This window comes from Triturus cristatus, chromosome 9 (genome assembly GCF_964204655.1).
Source record: "Triturus cristatus chromosome 9, aTriCri1.1, whole genome shotgun sequence".
NCBI classification, from domain to species: Eukaryota; Metazoa; Chordata; class Amphibia; order Caudata; family Salamandridae; genus Triturus; species Triturus cristatus.
In genome coordinates, this window is record NC_140592.1 from 7489205 (window position 1) to 7506813 (window position 17609).

The 17609-nt window shown below is 53.2% G+C and overlaps 1 protein-coding gene across 1 annotated transcript in view; it reads right to left on the reverse strand.

The window, feature by feature from the left end:
* The window catches only part of STAB1 (stabilin 1), a 1212756-nt gene that overhangs the window by 979421 nt on the left and 215726 nt on the right, over window positions 1-17609 (reverse strand). The gene's annotated exons all lie outside the window — the stretch shown is intronic.

Below are 17609 nucleotides of genomic sequence, written 5' to 3' on the forward strand. Positions count from 1 at the left end.
TCATCTGATTTAGCCACAAGAGGGGCTTATGGTCGGTCTGAATCTTGAAGTGAGTGCCAAACAAGTATGGCCTCAGCTTCTTCAGGGCCCACACCACAGCAAAGGCCTCCCTCTCAATAGCTGACCAATTCTTCTCTCTGGGGGTCAACCTTCTGCTAATAAAAGCAATGGGTTGGTCTTGACCATCTACATTAAGTTGTGACAGCACAGCTCCCACACCCAACTCAGAAGCATCTGTTTGGACAATAAACTCTTTGGAGTAGTCAGGACTTTTCAGGATAGGTGCAGAGCACATGGCCTCCTTCAGGTCATCAAATGCCTTTTGACAGCTTACTGTCCACTGAACCTTTTTGGGCATCTTCTTGGATGTCAGATCATTAAGAGGAGTCACAATGGACCCATAGTTCTTAACAAACTTCCTGTAGTACCCAGTCAAGCCCAAGAAAGCTCGAACTTGAGTCTGGGTGGTTGGAGGGGACCAGTCCTTGATGGATTGTATCTTACTCTCCAGTGGTTGAACTTGGCCTCCACCTACAAGGTGGCCCAAATATACAACCTTACTCTGCCCTATCTGGCACTTTGTAGCCTTGATAGTGAGGCCTGCCCTTTGCAGAGCCTCAAGAGCCTTCTTCAGGTGGATCAGGTGATCCTCCCAGGTGGAGCTAAAGACAGCAATGTCATCAAGATATGCTGCGCAAAAGTCATCCAACCCAGTAAGGACTTGGTTCACCAGCCTTTGGAAGGTGGCAGGTGCATTCTTCAGACCAAAGGGCATCACCACAAACTGGTAGTGCCCACCTGGGGTTGAGAATGCTGTTTTGGCCTTAGACTCCTCAGCTAATCTGATTTGCCAATAGCCAGCTGTTAAGTCAAATGTGCTCAAAAACTTTGCAGAAGCTAGTTTGTCTATGAGCTCATCTGCCCTTGGAATAGGGTGTGCATCTGTCCTGGTGACAGCATTGAGTCCTCTGTAATCCACACAGAACCTCATCTCTCTCTTGCCATCTTTGGTGTGAGGTTTGGGGACCAGAACCACTGGGCTAGCCCAGGGGCTCTCTGAGGGTTCAATGACACCTAATTCCAGCATTTTATGTACCTCAGCCTTTATACAGTCCCTGACGTGGTCAGGTTGCCTGTAAAGCTTGTTCTTTACAGGCAGACTGTCACCAGTGTCCACCACATGGGTACACCAGTCAGTTTGACTAGGTATCAAGGAAAACATATGTGAAAATGATTGTAGAACCTGTCTACATTCAGTCTGCTGATGGGCAGTGAGGTTGCCTCCAAGGGTCACTCCTTCAACTGAGCCATCTTCAGGGTTCTGAGACAACAGGTCGGGGAGAGGGTCACTCTCTTCCTCCTGTCCCTCATCTGTAGCCATGAGCAAGCCCATGTCTGCCCTGTCAACATATGCTTTAAGCCTGTTAACATGGAGTACCCTGTGGGGACTCCTGGGAGTTCCTAGGTCGACCAAGTAGGTGACCTCTCCCTTCTTTTCCAGGATTGTATGGGGTCCAGACCATTTGTCTTGGAGTGCTGCTGGGGCCACTGGCTCCAACACCCATACCTTCTGTCCTGGCTGAAACTCAACCAAGACAGCCTTTTGGTCATGCCAAGCTTTCTGTAAGGCCTGGCTTGCCTCAAGGTTTTTGGATGCCTTCTCCATATACTCAGCCATCCTGGAGCGGAGACCAAGTACATAGTCCACTATGTCTAGCTTAGGCTTTTTGAGAGGTAACTCCCATCCTTCCTTCACCAAACACAGTGGGCCTCTCACAGGGTGCCCAAACAACAATTCAAAGGGGCTGTAGCCAACTCCTTTTTGTGGGACCTCTCTGTAAGCAAACAGAAGGCAGGGTAGAAGGATGTCCCATCTTTGCCTGAGCTTTTCAGGTAATCCTTTGATCATACCCTTTAGGGTCTTATTGAATCTCTCAACAAGCCCATTGCATTGTGGGTGATAGGGGGTGGTGAACTTGTAGTTGACACCACATTCCTTCCACATAGCTGTCAAGTATCCTGACATAAAGTTGGTACCTCTGTCAGATACTACCTCCTTAGGAAACCCCACTCTGGAGAATACTCCCAGCAGGGCCCTGGCCACAACAGGTGCTGTAGTGGTCCTAAGGGGAATTGCCTCTGGATACCTGGTGGCATGATCCACTACCACCAGTATAAATCTGTGCCCAGATGCAGTGGGAGGATCCATGGGACCCACTATGTCTATTCCCACTCTTTCAAAGGGGACCCCCACCACAGGTAGTGGTATTAGGGGGGCCTTTGTTGTGCCACCTGATTTGCCACTGGCTTGGCAGGTAACACAGGAGCGACAAAACTCCTTTGTATCTTCATTCATGTGAGGCCAGTGAAAGTGAGGGACCAGTCTGTCCCAAGTCTTGTTCTGGCCTAAGTGTCCTGCTAAAGGAATGTCATGGGCCAAGGTAAGAAGGAAGCCCCTAAATTGCAGAGGTATAACCAACCTCCTGGTAGCACCAGGCTTGGGGTCTCTAGCCTCTGAATAAAGGAGCCCTTCATCCCAATACACTTTATGGGTACCTTGAGCATTCCCAGCAGCCTCAGCAGCAGCCAGCTGTCTGAGGGGTTCAAGAGAGGGACAGGATAACTGAGCCTGCCTCAAGTCAGCCCTTGAAGGCCCCCCTGTCCCCAGAAACTCAACCTGATCAGGTTCAAGCTCTTCAGGGACAGTTCCTTCAGGGTCCTCTAGATCAGCTTCCTGGGAAGGCTGATCATCACTCTGAGGCAGGGGGGAAGGCACAGCCTTGACCCTCCTGTTCTTCTTCTTGGTAGGTGCTTGGTCCATTGTTCCAGGATCCAAGACCTGAGGTTCAGTGAGGCACTTTTTGGCCTGTGACCTGGTCACAGCAAGGACATGTGATGATATACCTAACATCTCTGCATGAGTCCTGTACTCCACTTCTGACCATAGAGAACTCTCTAGGTCATTGCCCAACAAACATTCTACTGGGAGGTCTGCACTAACCACAACCCTTTTGAGGCCAGTTACCCCTCCCCATGAGAAGTTAACAACTGCCACACTATGGGAAGTAGTGGCATTGCTGGCATTGGTCACCAGGTAGTTCTCACCTGGTATGTACTGTCCAGGGTCCACAAAGCCTGGTGTCACCATAGTGACACTGGCATGTGTCCCTGTAGGCTTGAGCCACTTTGTCATTAATTAAAGGAGTCTGTCTGTACTTGCCCAGGTTACTGGGGCTCACAGTCAGGGACAAATCAATGTCCCCATCACAGATCAAGACTGCCTGTGTCAGGGTTCTGTCTAAGTCAGAATCTCCTTCAGTTCCCATAGTGATTCCCACTACACCCTTTGTCTGGGGACCAACACTGCTAACAGTAGTACTGGGAGCAGGTGCCTTAGGGGCAACAGTGTTGGGGGCTCCACCCTTTTTGCAATCACTAGTCCAGTGAGTTGTATTCTTGCAATGATTGCACCAGGGTTTCTTTTGACCTTCTTTCTTCTTTTTGGACTGTTGTTGGGACCCACCCTCCTTAACAGTAGTTTGGGGCCCTGTTGAAGACTTCTGGTCTTTAGGTTTCTGATCTCCACCCTTTTGGTCTGTTTTCTTCTGATCACCCCCTTGGCCCTGGTTCTGGTTCTTTTGCTTAACCCTGGTTCTGACCCATTTGTCTGCCTTCTTTCCCAATTCTTGGGGAGAGGTCAGATCAGAGTCAACCAAGTGTTGATGCAGTTGCTGGTTTTGACAGTTATTTAAAATCTGTTCTCTCATCATCAAATTATACAATCCTGTAAAATCAGATACCTTACTTCCCAGCAACCAACCCTCCAAAGCCTTAGTGGCACATTCAACATATTCAGACCAGTCCTGAGTCTGTGTCTTTTGGGTGTCTCTGAACATTAACCTGTACTGTTCAGTGGTTAAGCCTAACCCATCTACCAGAACACTCTTCAGGACTCTGTAATTTCTGACATCCTCTTCTCTAACAGTGAGGAGTCTGTCTCTGCCTCTTCCTTCAAAGGAGAGCCAGAGGATTGCTGCCCACTGGTCTTCAGGAACCTGCTGTACTTTGCAGGCTCTCTCAAGAGCAGTTATCCATTTGTGGATGTCATCCCCACTTTTGTAGGGGGGCACAACCTTAGACAGGTTCCTATTATCAAAGACCCTATCTTTGTCCTTAGGGACAATGCTGCCACCAGTGGGTATAGACCCGCTCTCTCTAGGTTGCCTAGCCTTGTTCAGTTTTTCTTCCCTCAGGGCTACTTCTAGCTCCTGCTTCCTGATCCTCAGCTGGGCTTCCTGCATTCTGGCCTCATGTTCCCTCCTCTGAGGGGTGGTCATCCTTTTCCTGGAGTGACCTTGAGAGCCTCTAGAGCCATGAGAAGCATTGGAGTCACCTGAGCGATTCCTTTGCCTCCCAAGCCCTGTGTTAAGTCCACTGGGGAGATCCAATGGGGTGAACCCATTGTCAGTCCCCAATAGCCTTAGTTTAGCTGGGCCAAGTATAATACTTGGCACTGGGCTAGTTCTCCCTTCATCATCACTACTTTCTGTATCCTCACCACTTTCCTCCCCTGTAGTATGATTCTCATCTAAGGGATGGCTATTGGAACTGGGTACCTCTGTAGCATCTTCAGAAGGGGGGCCTCCTGTTCCTGACCCTAAGGGGGCTAACTGGGAAGCTTTCCTGAGTTCTCTCTGATTCTCATCATTCTGTAAGAGTTCTCTGAGCTCAGCAGAGGTAGGGTTCTTGGGCTGTTTAAGGCCTCTAAGAGTTGCCAAATGCCTGAGCTCATTCTGGTTAAGGGTAGCAAAGCTGGATGGTGCCCTCTGGGGGTCACTCTCAACAGAGATGGGTACAGTGGACCCCTCTGCCCCGGCCATTGCTCTTAAGTGTGGGTGGATGTGTTGCAATCTACATACACTTGGGTTTACCTACTAAACCTATCTAGTAGTTGTAGTCAGGGTGTGCTACTCCCTTTGCTCTACAACAACTAAGTTCAGTAGAACTTAAGTATATCTAATCTTGTTTTATATGTACCTATAGGTACCTATGTGATCTTTCAATTGGTAACCAAGAGATTACAATGGTAAAACACAGCAAGCTCAAATCCAACCGCTGCTCACCAATGTGAGAAGTTGGCCTGGTATATGATGCTCACTAGTTAAAGTGATCACCTTGTACCATGCCAAGCAACCCTTATGGTGTGGTTGTAAGTCAACCTTTTCGGACTAGCTGCCCTAGTGGTAGCGTAGGCTAAGCAGTCTTTGAGGCTAAACTCGTGAAGCGTGTTAAGCCAGCTGTTTTACCAAATGCAACCCCCTTTTATACCAATGAAAGGACACCACACAGATATATATTCAAAATATATATGTATTTATTTCTCAAAGTAACCCCTAGTCTCTTTATGAGCACAGGAGCACAAATCGTCAAACAAGATTATCACAGAATACACAGAAGTTGCACTTTATATGGATAGGCCCTGGTGGCCACTCGAACCATATACTAAAATAGTGGTATAAGTACCACAAACAGAAAAGGGAAAAGGCCTAGGGCCTCTAGAATCGCTGGGCCTACAAGGAGCTAACGTCAGTTAGTGACCAGGAGGTCCACGGGTGGCGTGTGCAGAGCAAATAGTCACACGCGTGCTCCCATAGGTTTCAATGGGTGCGTAAAAAGTACAAAGTTACTGCAAAGGAGATCTTCCGGGTTGACTAGGAACTTAAGATTTGGAACACAGGCACTAGAGATGTATTACTACACTTGGGCACCGGAGTACCAGCTTTACCTCACCCACAGGAAGCGGGGGCATAGGCCTCAAAGTGCGTCGGGTTTCTTCTATCTGTTCCGTTGAGCCTGGGACAAAGATGCTGCAGGCGGTCGGTCCGGGAGAGATGCGGTGGATCCAAGGGTGGATCGGAGTTGCAGAAGACCTGAAAGCAGAGGGGACAGTGTTCACAGTCACTAGCCAGTGACCGGCGTGGCACCAGGTAGGTACCAGGCAATGTCGGGTGCAAACAGGTGATGAGGGGTAGCTTGTCTCCGCAGCCACGTGGTCCCTGAAGGTCGACGACGTCCAGGAGTCGGCTCACGAGCTGTCCCACGCAGGCTCTCGCTGTCGGCGGTGTCGGCGACTTGGTCGAAGCAAACAAGCCTTGGCAAAAGCAATTGTAGGAGGATTCGGAAATCAGCTGTTGGTTCTGACCAGCAAGGTCAGAGGGATTGCTCCTTTGGAGAGGAGCAAGGGCCAGTCTGGAGCAACCAGACCAGCGGTGTTTTTTGTAGAGTTCGTCGCCAAGATGGCCACTAGCCAGCGGGCCAGCAACCGGTTAGGCGCGTCGAGTGGCAAAATGCAGAAGGGCCCCACGCAGATCGTGGAGATGCTGGAGGGCTCACCTTTGGTGCAAATGCTGCTCGAGAGTTGGGCTTCTCAGATCCCAAAGCACAACTTGGAGGGAGCCTCGGTTGTTGCACTTGTCAGCTTGTCGTAGTCGATCCAAGATGGCTGGCTCCACGTGTCTCGGTGCCTCCACGGGTCTCCTCTTTTCAGGGACTGTGGATCGGGCGGTGAGAGGTCTGGAGGTCCAGGTCTTGTCAGTCTCTGGGCTCGGGCTCCGGCGGGAGGCGGCGGCAAAGCAGACATTGATTCGCTGGATGGTGCTTGCGTTAGCAAGGTGGTCACTCCCTGACCACAGGGGAGATTGGCTTCAGTCCTCTGTGCAGCAGAGCGTCGAAGTTCCCGTCTTCTTCTTAGTGTTAAGTTGATTTCAGGATGTCTGAAGTCTTAGGACACAGCTCCTACCTTTAAGCGGATTCTAGGGGCCGGACTACCTGCTAGGTCCCTCCCTATGGGTGGGACCAGGAAGGGGGGTGGGTACACCCCCAATCCTTTGTCCAGCTCGCCCCAGGCCCGGGACTGGTGTGCCCCAGGACCGGTTTGAACTGGCATATGCACCGAGGCTCCTTGTGAGCCACAGGCATGTCTGGTTTCTTTCAAGCCCTACCTGACCAATACACAAAATCCTGTCTGGGGTGGTGCACGCACCTCCCCTGGCAGGAAACCCTTTGTCCACACCTCCCAAGCTGGAAGGACTCCCAGCAGCAGGAGGGCAGACTTGTGTCTGTGGTGGCAGCATCCATTTTGTGGAGCTGAGGCTATGTCTGATTTTACCCGGGTTTCAGGTACTGTACATGTCGTGTCCCTCTAGAAGGGTGGAATGCTAACCCCGTCGCCAGAATTGGCGAGGGGTTAGTATTCCAATTCGTATGACACCTTACTCGACATGTTTTGATAAAGCCAAACCAAAGATAGCATTTAACCGCGAGGTTCATAATGCACTTAAGAGTATATGGTATGACGATATCTGGAAACAGTAGAAGGAAGTTGTTCCGACCACTGCAGACAGGCTCAGCTCATGCCAGAGCACCATCTCACATGGAACCAAGCACTCTGCCTTCAGGATTGTTAAGGCCTGCCATAGGAGTGACTTATAGGTTACCAGGTGTCCCATTTAAGGTTAGGTATAGGTATACTACACCTAAGTAAGAGGTGATTACACCAACTTACCCCAGCTGAGTGATCAGCCAGTTGTGTCAAATTGTTAGGCCAAGCCTGGGGTGGCATAATACATGCTGCAGCCCCTGGCAGGCCTTGGGTACACCAATGCCCTGGGTACCTAGTGTACACTGGTACAGGGGCTGACAGGGTGATCCACTTCCAATTGGTTATGCACCTAGGGTGCATAGTTTTAATTTAGTAGAGAGAACAGCAGGCTGGGGGTCTGATTGGCAGGCCCACAGCCTCAATATGTCCAAAACCAGTGAAGCAAAAAGCAAAAATTTGGGGTGACCATAGGATAGCAGACCCTACTCTCCTACAACGAGCAGCCGTCACACTGAACACGAGCAGCCGTCACACTGAACACGAGCAGCCGTCACACTGAACACGAGCAGCTGTCAAACAAGCCGCCGTCACACAGAACACGAGCAGCCGTCACAGGAGCAGCCATCACACTCAACACAAGCAACTGTCAAACAAGCAGCCCTCACACTGAACACAAGCAGCCGTCACACTGAACACGAGCAGCTGTCACACTGAACACGAGCAGCCGTCACACTGGACACGAGCAGCCGTCACACTGAACACGAGCAGCCGTCACACTGAACACGAGCAGCCGTCACACTGAACGCGAGCAGCCGTCACACTGAACACAAGCAGCCGTCACACTGACCACAAGCCGCCGTCACATAGAACACGAGCAGCCGTCACACTGAACACAAGCAGCCGTCACACTGAACACAAGCCGCCGTCACACTGAACACAAGCAGCCGTCACACTGAAAACAAGCAGCTGTCAAACAAGCCGCCGTCACATAGAACACGAGCAGCCGTCACACTGAACACGAGCAGCCGACACACTGAACACGAGCAGCCATCACACAGAACACGAGCAGCCGTCACACTGAACACAAGCAGCCATCACACTGAACACAAGCAGCCGTCACACTGAACACAAGCAGCCGTCACACTGAACACGAGCAGCTGTCACACTGGACACGAGCAGCTGTCACACTGAACACAAGCAGCCGACTCACTGAACACAAGCAGCTGTCACACTGACCACAAGCAGCCGTCACACCGAACACGAGCAGCTGTCACACTGAACACGAGCAGCTGACACACTGAACACGAGCAGCCGTCACACTGAACACCAGCAGCCGACACACTGAACACGAGCAGCCATCACACAGAACACGAGCAGCCGTCACACTGAACACAAGCAGCCATCACACTGAACACAAGCAGCCGTCACACTGAACACGAGCAGCTGTCACACTGAACACAAGCAGCCATCACACTGAACACGAGCAGCCGTCACACTGAACACGAGCAGCCGTCACACTGAACACCAGCAGCCGACACACTGAACACCAGCAGCCGACACACTGAACACAAGCAGCCGTCACACTGAACACAAGCAGCCGTCACACTGACCACAAGCAGCCGTCACACTGAACACAAGCCGCCGTCACACTGAACACAAGCAGCCGTCACACTGAAAACAAGCAGCTGTCAAACAAGCCGCCGTCACATAGAACACGAGCAGCCGTCACACTGAACACGTGCAGCCGACACACTGAACACGAGCAGCCATCACACAGAACACGAGCAGCCGTCACACTGAACACAAGCAGCCATCACACTGAACACAAGCAGCCGTCACACTGAACACAAGCAGCCGTCACACTGAACACGAGCAGCCGTCACACTGGACACGAGCAGCTGTCACACTGAACACAAGCAGCCGACACACTGAACACAAGCAGCCGTCACACTGACCACAAGCAGCCGTCACACTGAACACGAGCAGCTGTCACACTGAACACGAGCAGCCGACACACTAAACACGAGCAGCCGTCAAACAAGCCGCCGTCACACAGAACACGAGCAGCCGTCACACTGAACACAAGCAGCTGTCACACTGAACACAGGCAGCCATCACACTGAACACGAGCAGCCGTCACACTGAACACGAGCAGCCATCACAGGAGCAGCCATCACACTGAACACGAGCAGCTGTCAAGCAAGCCGCCGTCACATAGAACACGAGCAGCCGTCACACTGACCACAAGCAGCCGTCACACTGAACACGAGCAGCTGTCACACTGAACACGAGCAGCCGTCACACTGGACACGAGCAGCCGTCACACTGAACACGAGCAGCTGTCAAACAAGCTGCCGTCACACAGAACACAAGCAGCCGTCACACTGAACACGAGCAGCCGTCACAGGAGCAGCCATCACACTGAACACAAGCAATTGTCAAACAAGCAACCCTCACACTGAAAACAAGCCGTCCTCACACTGAACCTGAGTAGCCGTCTCACTGAACACGAGCAGCCGTCACACTGAACACGAGCAGCCGTCACAGGAGCAGCCATCACACTCAACACAAGCAACTGTCAAACAAGCAGCCCTCACACTGAACACAAGCAGCCGTCACACTGAACACGAGCAGCTGTCACACTGAACACGAGCAGCCGTCACACTGGACACGAGCAGCCGTCACACTGAACACGAGCAGCCGTCACACTGAACACGAGCAGCTGTCAAACAAGCCGCCGTCACACAGAACACGAGCAGCCGTCACACTGAACACGAGCAGCCGTCACACTGAACACGAGCAGCCGTCACACTGAACACGAGCAGCCGTCACACTGAACACGAGCAGCTGTCAAACAAGCCGCCGTCACACAGAACACGAGCAGCCGTCACAGGAGCAGCCATCACACTCAACACAAGCAACTGTCAAACAAGCAGCCCTCACACTGAACACAAGCAGCCGTCACACTGAACACGAGCAGCTGTCACACTGAACACGAGCAGCCGTCACACTGGACACGAGCAGCCGTCACACTGAACACGAGCAGCCGTCACACTGAACACGAGCAGCTGTCAAACAAGCCGCCGTCACACAGAACAGGAGCAGCCGTCACACTGAACACGAGCAGCCGTCACACTGAACACGAGCAGCCGTCACACTGAACGCGAGCAGCCGTCACACTGAACACAAGCAGCCGTCACACTGACCACAAGCCGCCGTCACATAGAACACGAGCAGCCGTCACACTGAACACAAGCAGCCGTCACACTGAACACAAGCCGCCGTCACACTGAACACAAGCAGCCGTCACACTGAAAACAAGCAGCTGTCAAACAAGCCGCCGTCACATAGAACACGAGCAGCCGTCACACTGAACACGAGCAGCCGACACACTGAACACGAGCAGCCATCACACAGAACACGAGCAGCCGTCACACTGAACACAAGCAGCCATCACACTGAACACAAGCAGCCGTCACACTGAACACAAGCAGCCGTCACACTGAACACGAGCAGCCGTCACACTGGACACGAGCAGCTGTCACACTGAACACAAGCAGCCGACTCACTGAACACAAGCAGCTGTCACACTGACCACAAGCAGCCGTCACACCGAACACGAGCAGCTGTCACACTGAACACGAGCAGCTGACACACTAAACACGAGCAGCCGTCAAACAAGCCGCCGTCACACAGAACACGAGCAGCCGTCACACTGAACACGAGCAGCTGTCACACTGAACACAAGCAGCCATCACACTGAACACGAGCAGCCGTCACACTAAACACGAGCAGCCATCAAACAAGCCGCCGTCACACAGAACACGAGCAGCCGTCACACTGAACACGAGCAGCCGTCACAGGAGCAGCCATCACTCTGAACACGAGCAGCTGTCAAGCAAGCCGTCGTCACATAGAACACGAGCAGCCGTCACACTGACCACAAGCAGCCGTCACACTGAACACGAGCAGCTGTCACACTGAACACGAGCAGCCGTCACACTGGACACGAGCAGCCGTCACACTGAACACGAGCAGCTGTCAAACAAGCTGCCGTCACACAGAACACAAGCAGCCATCACACTGAACACAAGCAGCCGTCACAGGAGCAGCCATCACACTGAACACAAGCAATTGTCAAACAAGCAACCCTCACACTGAAAACGAGCCGTCCTCACACTGAACCTGAGTAGCCGTCACACTGAACACGAGCAGCCGTCACACTGAACATGAGCAGCCGTCACAGGAGCAGCCATCACACTCAACACAAGCAACTGTCAAACAAGCAGCCCTCACACTGAACACAAGCAGCCGTCACACTGAACACGAGCAGCTGTCACACTGAACACGAGCAGCCGTCACACTGGACACGAGCAGCCGTCACACTGAACACGAGCAGCCGTCACACTGAACACGAGCAGCTGTCAAACAAGCCGCCGTCACACAGAACACGAGCAGCCGTCACACTGAACACGAGCAGCCGTCACACTGAACACGAGCAGCCGTCACACTGAACACGAGCAGCCGTCACACTGAACACGAGCAGCCGTCACACTGAACACGAGCAGCCGTCACACTGAACACGAGCAGCTGTCAAACAAGCCGCCGTCACACAGAACACGAGCAGCCGTTACACTGAACACAAGCAGCCGTCACACTGAACACAAGCAGCCGTCACACTGAACACAAGCAGCCGTCACACTGAACACGAGCAGCCATCACACTGGACACGAGCAGCTGTCACACTGAACACAAGCAGCCGACACACTGAACACAAGCAGCCGTCACACTGACCACAAGCAGCCGTCACACTGAACACGAGCAGCTGTCACACTGAACACGAGCAGCCGACACACTGAACACAAGCAGCCATCACACTGAACACGAGCAGCCGTCACACTAAACACGAGCAGCCGTCAAACAAGCCGCCGTCACACAGAACACGAGCAGCCGTCACACTGAACACGAGCAGCAGTCACAGGAGCAGCCATCACACTGAACACGAGCAGCTGTCAAGCAAGCCGCCGTCACATAGAACACGAGCAGCCATCACACTGACCACAAGCAGCCGTCACACTGAACACGAGCAGCTGTCACACTGAACACGAGCAGCCGTCACACTGGACACGAGCAGCCGTCACACTGAACACGAGCAGCTGTCACACTGAACACGAGCAGCCGTCACACTGAACACGAGCAGCCGTCACAGGAGCAGCCATCACACTGAACACAAGCAATTGTCAAACAAGCAACCCTCACACTGAAAACGAGCCGTCCTCACACTGAACCTGAGTAGCCGTCACACTGAACACGAGCAGCCGTCACACTGAACATGAGCAGCCGTCACAGGAGCAGCCATCACACTCAACACAAGCAACTGTCAAACAAGCAGCCCTCACACTGAACACAAGCAGCCGTCACACTGAACACGAGCAGCTGTCACACTGAACACGAGCAGCCGTCACACTGGACACGAGCAGCCGTCACACTGAACACGAGCAGCTGTCAAACAAGCTGCCGTCACACAGAACACGAGCAGCCGTCACACTGAATACGAGCAGCCGTCACAGGAGCAGCCATCACACTGAACACGAGCAGCTGTCAAACAAGCCGCCGTCACACTGAACACAAGCAGCCGTCACACTGAACACGAGCAGCCGACACACTGAACACAAGCAGCCGACACACTGAACACAAGCAGCCGTCACACTGAACACGAGCAGCCGTCACACTAAACACGAGCAGCCGTCACACTGAACACAAGCCGCCGTCACACTGAACACAAGCAGCCGTCACACTGGACACGAGCAGCCGTCACACTGAACACGAGCAGCTGTCAAACAAGCTGCCGTCACACAGAACACGAGCAGCCGTCACACTGAATACGAGCAGCCGTCACAGGAGCAGCCATCACACTGAACACGAGCAGCTGTCAAACAAGCCGCCGTCACACTGAACACAAGCAGCCGTCACATAGAACACGAGCAGCCGTCACACTGAACACGAGCAGCCGTCACACTGAACACGAGAAGCTGTCAAACAAGCCACCGTCACACAGAACACGAGCAGCCGACACACTGAACACGAGCAGCCGACACACTGAACACGAGCAGCCGACACACTGAACACAAGCAGCCGACAAACTGAACACAAGCAGCCGACACACTGAACACAAGCAGCCGTCACACTGAACACGAGAATCCGACACACTGAACACAAACAGCCGACACACTGAACACAAGCAGCCGTCACACTGAACACGAGCAGCCGGCACACTAAACACGAGCAGCTGTCAAACAAGCCGCTGTCACACAGAACACGAGCCGCCGTCACACTGAACACGAGCAGCCGTCACACTGAACACGAGCAGCTGTCAAACAAGCCGCCGTCACACAGAACACGAGCAGCCGACACACTGAACAAGAGCAGCCGACACACTGAACACGAGCAGCCGACACACTGAACACAAGCAGCCGACACACTGAACACAAGCAGCCGTCACACTGAACACGAGCAGCTGTCACACTGAACACGAGCAGCCGTCACACTGACCACAAGCAGCCGTCACACTGAACACGAGCAGCTGTCACACTGAACACGAGCAGCCGACACACTGAACACGAGCAGCCGACACACTGAACACAAGCAGCCGTCACACTGAACACAAGCAGCCGTCACACTGAACACAAGCAGCCGTCACACTAAACACGAGCAGCTGACAAGCAAGCCGCCGTCACATAGAACACGAGCAGCCGTCACACTGACCACAAGCAGCCATCACACTGAACACGAGCAGCTGACAAGCAAGCCGCCGTCACATAGAACACGAGCAGCCGTCACACTGACCACAAGCAGCCGTCACACTGAACACGAGCAGCCATCACACTGGACACGAGCAGTCATCACACTGAACACGAGCAGCTGTCAAGCAAGCCGCCGTCACATGGAACACGAGCAGCCGTCACACTGAACACCAGCAGCCGTCACACTGAACACGAGCAGCTGTCACACTGAACACAAGCAGCTGTCAAACAAGCCGCCGTCACACAGAACACGTGCAGCCGTCACACTGAACATGAGCAGCCGTCACAGGAGCAGCCATCACACTGAACACAAGCAGCTGTCAAACAAGCAGCCGTCACACTAAACACGAGCAGCTGTCAAACAAGCCGCCGTCACACTGAACACGAGCAGCCATCACAGGAGCAGCCGTCACACTGAACACGAGCAGCCGTCACACTGAACACGAGCAGTCATCACACTGAACACAAGCAGGTGTCAAACAAGGTGCCGTCATACAGAACACAGGCAGCCGTTACACTGAGTGGGAAGGGCATGCCTAGATGTGGGTCCCGTGCTCTCCATGCCACTGGAATCAAGCTATCCTGATTGATGAGGGGTGAAACCCCAAAACCGGTCCTAGGATGCTTGTTTCCAGTCCAGGGAGGACCTGGCTTGGCAGTTCGGGCTGGACTGTTCCCATGAGGCACAGGGTCAAGAATGATTTGCATATGGCTGGGTGCAAACTGGGACGGCATGGTGAGCAAAAAAACGATGGATTTAGGCCCAGATCTCTGTACTGGGGTGAATGTATGACATTGTTCTGCATTCTGTCCATCAACTGTTGTTTTTGCATTTCTCGCACTGAACAGGAGCAGCCCTCACACTGAACATGAGCAGCCGTCACACTGAGCACGAGCAGCTGTCAAACAAGCTGCCGTCACACAGAACACGAGCAGCCGCCACACTGAATACGAGCAGCCGTCACAGGAGCAGCCATCACACTGAACACAAGCAACTGTCAAACAAGCCGCCGTCACACGGAACACGAGCAGCCGTCACACTGAACACGAGCAGCCGTCACACTGAACATGAGCAGCCGTCACACTGAACACGAGCAGCCGACACACTGAACGCGAGCAGCCATCACACTGAACATGAGCAGCTGTCATACTGAACACGAACAGCTGTCAAACAAGCCTCTGTCACACAGAACATGATCAGCCGTCACACTGAACATGAGCAGTCGACACACTGAACACGAGCAGCCGTCGCACTGAACACGAGCAGCTGTCAAACAAGCAGCCGTCACACAGAACACGAGCCGCCGTCATACAGAACACGAGCAGCCGTCACACTGAACACGAGCAGCCATCACACTGAACACGAGCAGCCATCACACTGAACACGAGCAGCTGTCACACTGAACACGAGCAGCCGTCACACTGAACACGAGCAGCCGTCACACTGAACACGAGCAGTCATCACACTGAACACGAGCAGTCATCACACTGAACACGAGCAGCTGTCAAACAAGGTGCCGTCATACAGAACACAAGCAGCCGTCACACTGAACACGAGCAGCCGTCACAGGAGCAGCCATCACACTGAACACGAGCAGCCATCACACTGAACACGAGCAGCTGTTACACTGAACACGAGCAGCCGTCAAACTGAACAAAAGGAGCCATCACACTGAACACGAGCAGCCGTCACACTGAACACGAGCAGCCATCACACTGAACACGAGCAGCCATCACACTGAAGACGAGCAGCCATCACACTGAACGCGAGCAGCTGTCACGCTGAACACAAGCAGCCGACACAATGAACACGAGCAGCCATCACACTGAACATGAGCAGCTGTCACACTAAACACGAGCAGCCGACACACTGAACACAAGCAGCCGACACACTGAACACGAGCAGCCGACACACTGAACACGAGCAGCTGTCAAACAAGCCTCTGTCACACAGAACATGATCAGCCGTCACACTGAACACGAGCAGCGATCACAGGAGCAGCCATCACACTGAACACAAGCAATTGTCAAACAAGCAACCCTCACACTGAAAACGAGCCGTCCTCACACTGAACCTGAGTAGCCGTCACACTGAACACGAGCAGCCAACACACTGAACATGAGCAGCCGTCACAGGAGCAGCCATCACACTCAACACAAGCAACTGTCAAACAAGCAGCCCTCACACTGAACACAAGCAGCCGTCACACTGAACATGAGCAGCTGTCACACTGAACACGAGCAGCCATCACAGGAGCAGCCATCACACTGAACACGAGCAGCCGTCACACTGAAAACGAACAGCCGTCACACTGAACACAAGGATCCTTCACACTGAACACAAGCAGCCATCACAGGAGCAGCCATCACATTGAACACAAGCCACTGCCAAACAAGCAGCCATCACACTGAACACGAGCAGCTGTCACACTGAACACGAGCAGCCGTCACACTGAACACGAGCAGCCGTCACACTGAACAAAAGGAGCCATCACACTGAACACAAGCAGCCGTCACACTGAACACGAGCAGCCGTCACACTGAACAAAAGGAGCCATCACACTGAACACGAGCAGCCGTCACAGGAGCAGCCATCACACTGAACACGAGCAGTCATCACACTGAACACAAGGAGCCATCACACTGAACACAAGCAGCCGTCACAGGAGCAGCCATCACACTGAACACGAGCAGCCATCACACTGAACATGAGCCGCCGTCACATTGAACACGAGCAGCCATCACACTGAGCACAAGCAGCCGTCACAGGAGCAGCCATCACACTGAACACGAGGAGGCGTCACAGTGAACACAAGGAGCCATCACACTGAACACGAGCAGCCATCACAGGAGCAGCCACCACACTGAACACTAGCAGCCGTCACAGCAGCAGCCATCACACTGAACATGAGCAGCAGTCATGGGAGCAGCCCTCACACTGAACACGAGCAGCAGTCACACTGAACACCAGCAGCCGTCACACTGAACACAAGGAGCCATCACACTGAACACGAGCAGCCGTCACAGGAGCAGCCAACACACTGAACACGAGCAGCCGTCACACTGCACATGAGCAGCCATCACATTGAACACGAGCAGCCATCACACAGGCAGCCATCACATTGAGCACAAGCAGCCGTCACCGGAGCAGCCATCATACTGAACACGAGCAGCTGTCACACTGAACACGAGCAGCCGTCACACTGAACACAAGGAGCCATCACACTGAACACGAGCAGCCGTCACAGGAGCAGCCATCACACTGAACACGAGCAGCCGTCACAGCAGCAGCCATCACACTGAACACGAGCAGCCGTCACAGGAGCATCCATCACACTGAACACGAGCAGCCGTCACAGTGAACACGAGCAGCCGTCACACTGAGCACAAGGAGCCATCACACTGAACACGAGCAGCCATCACAG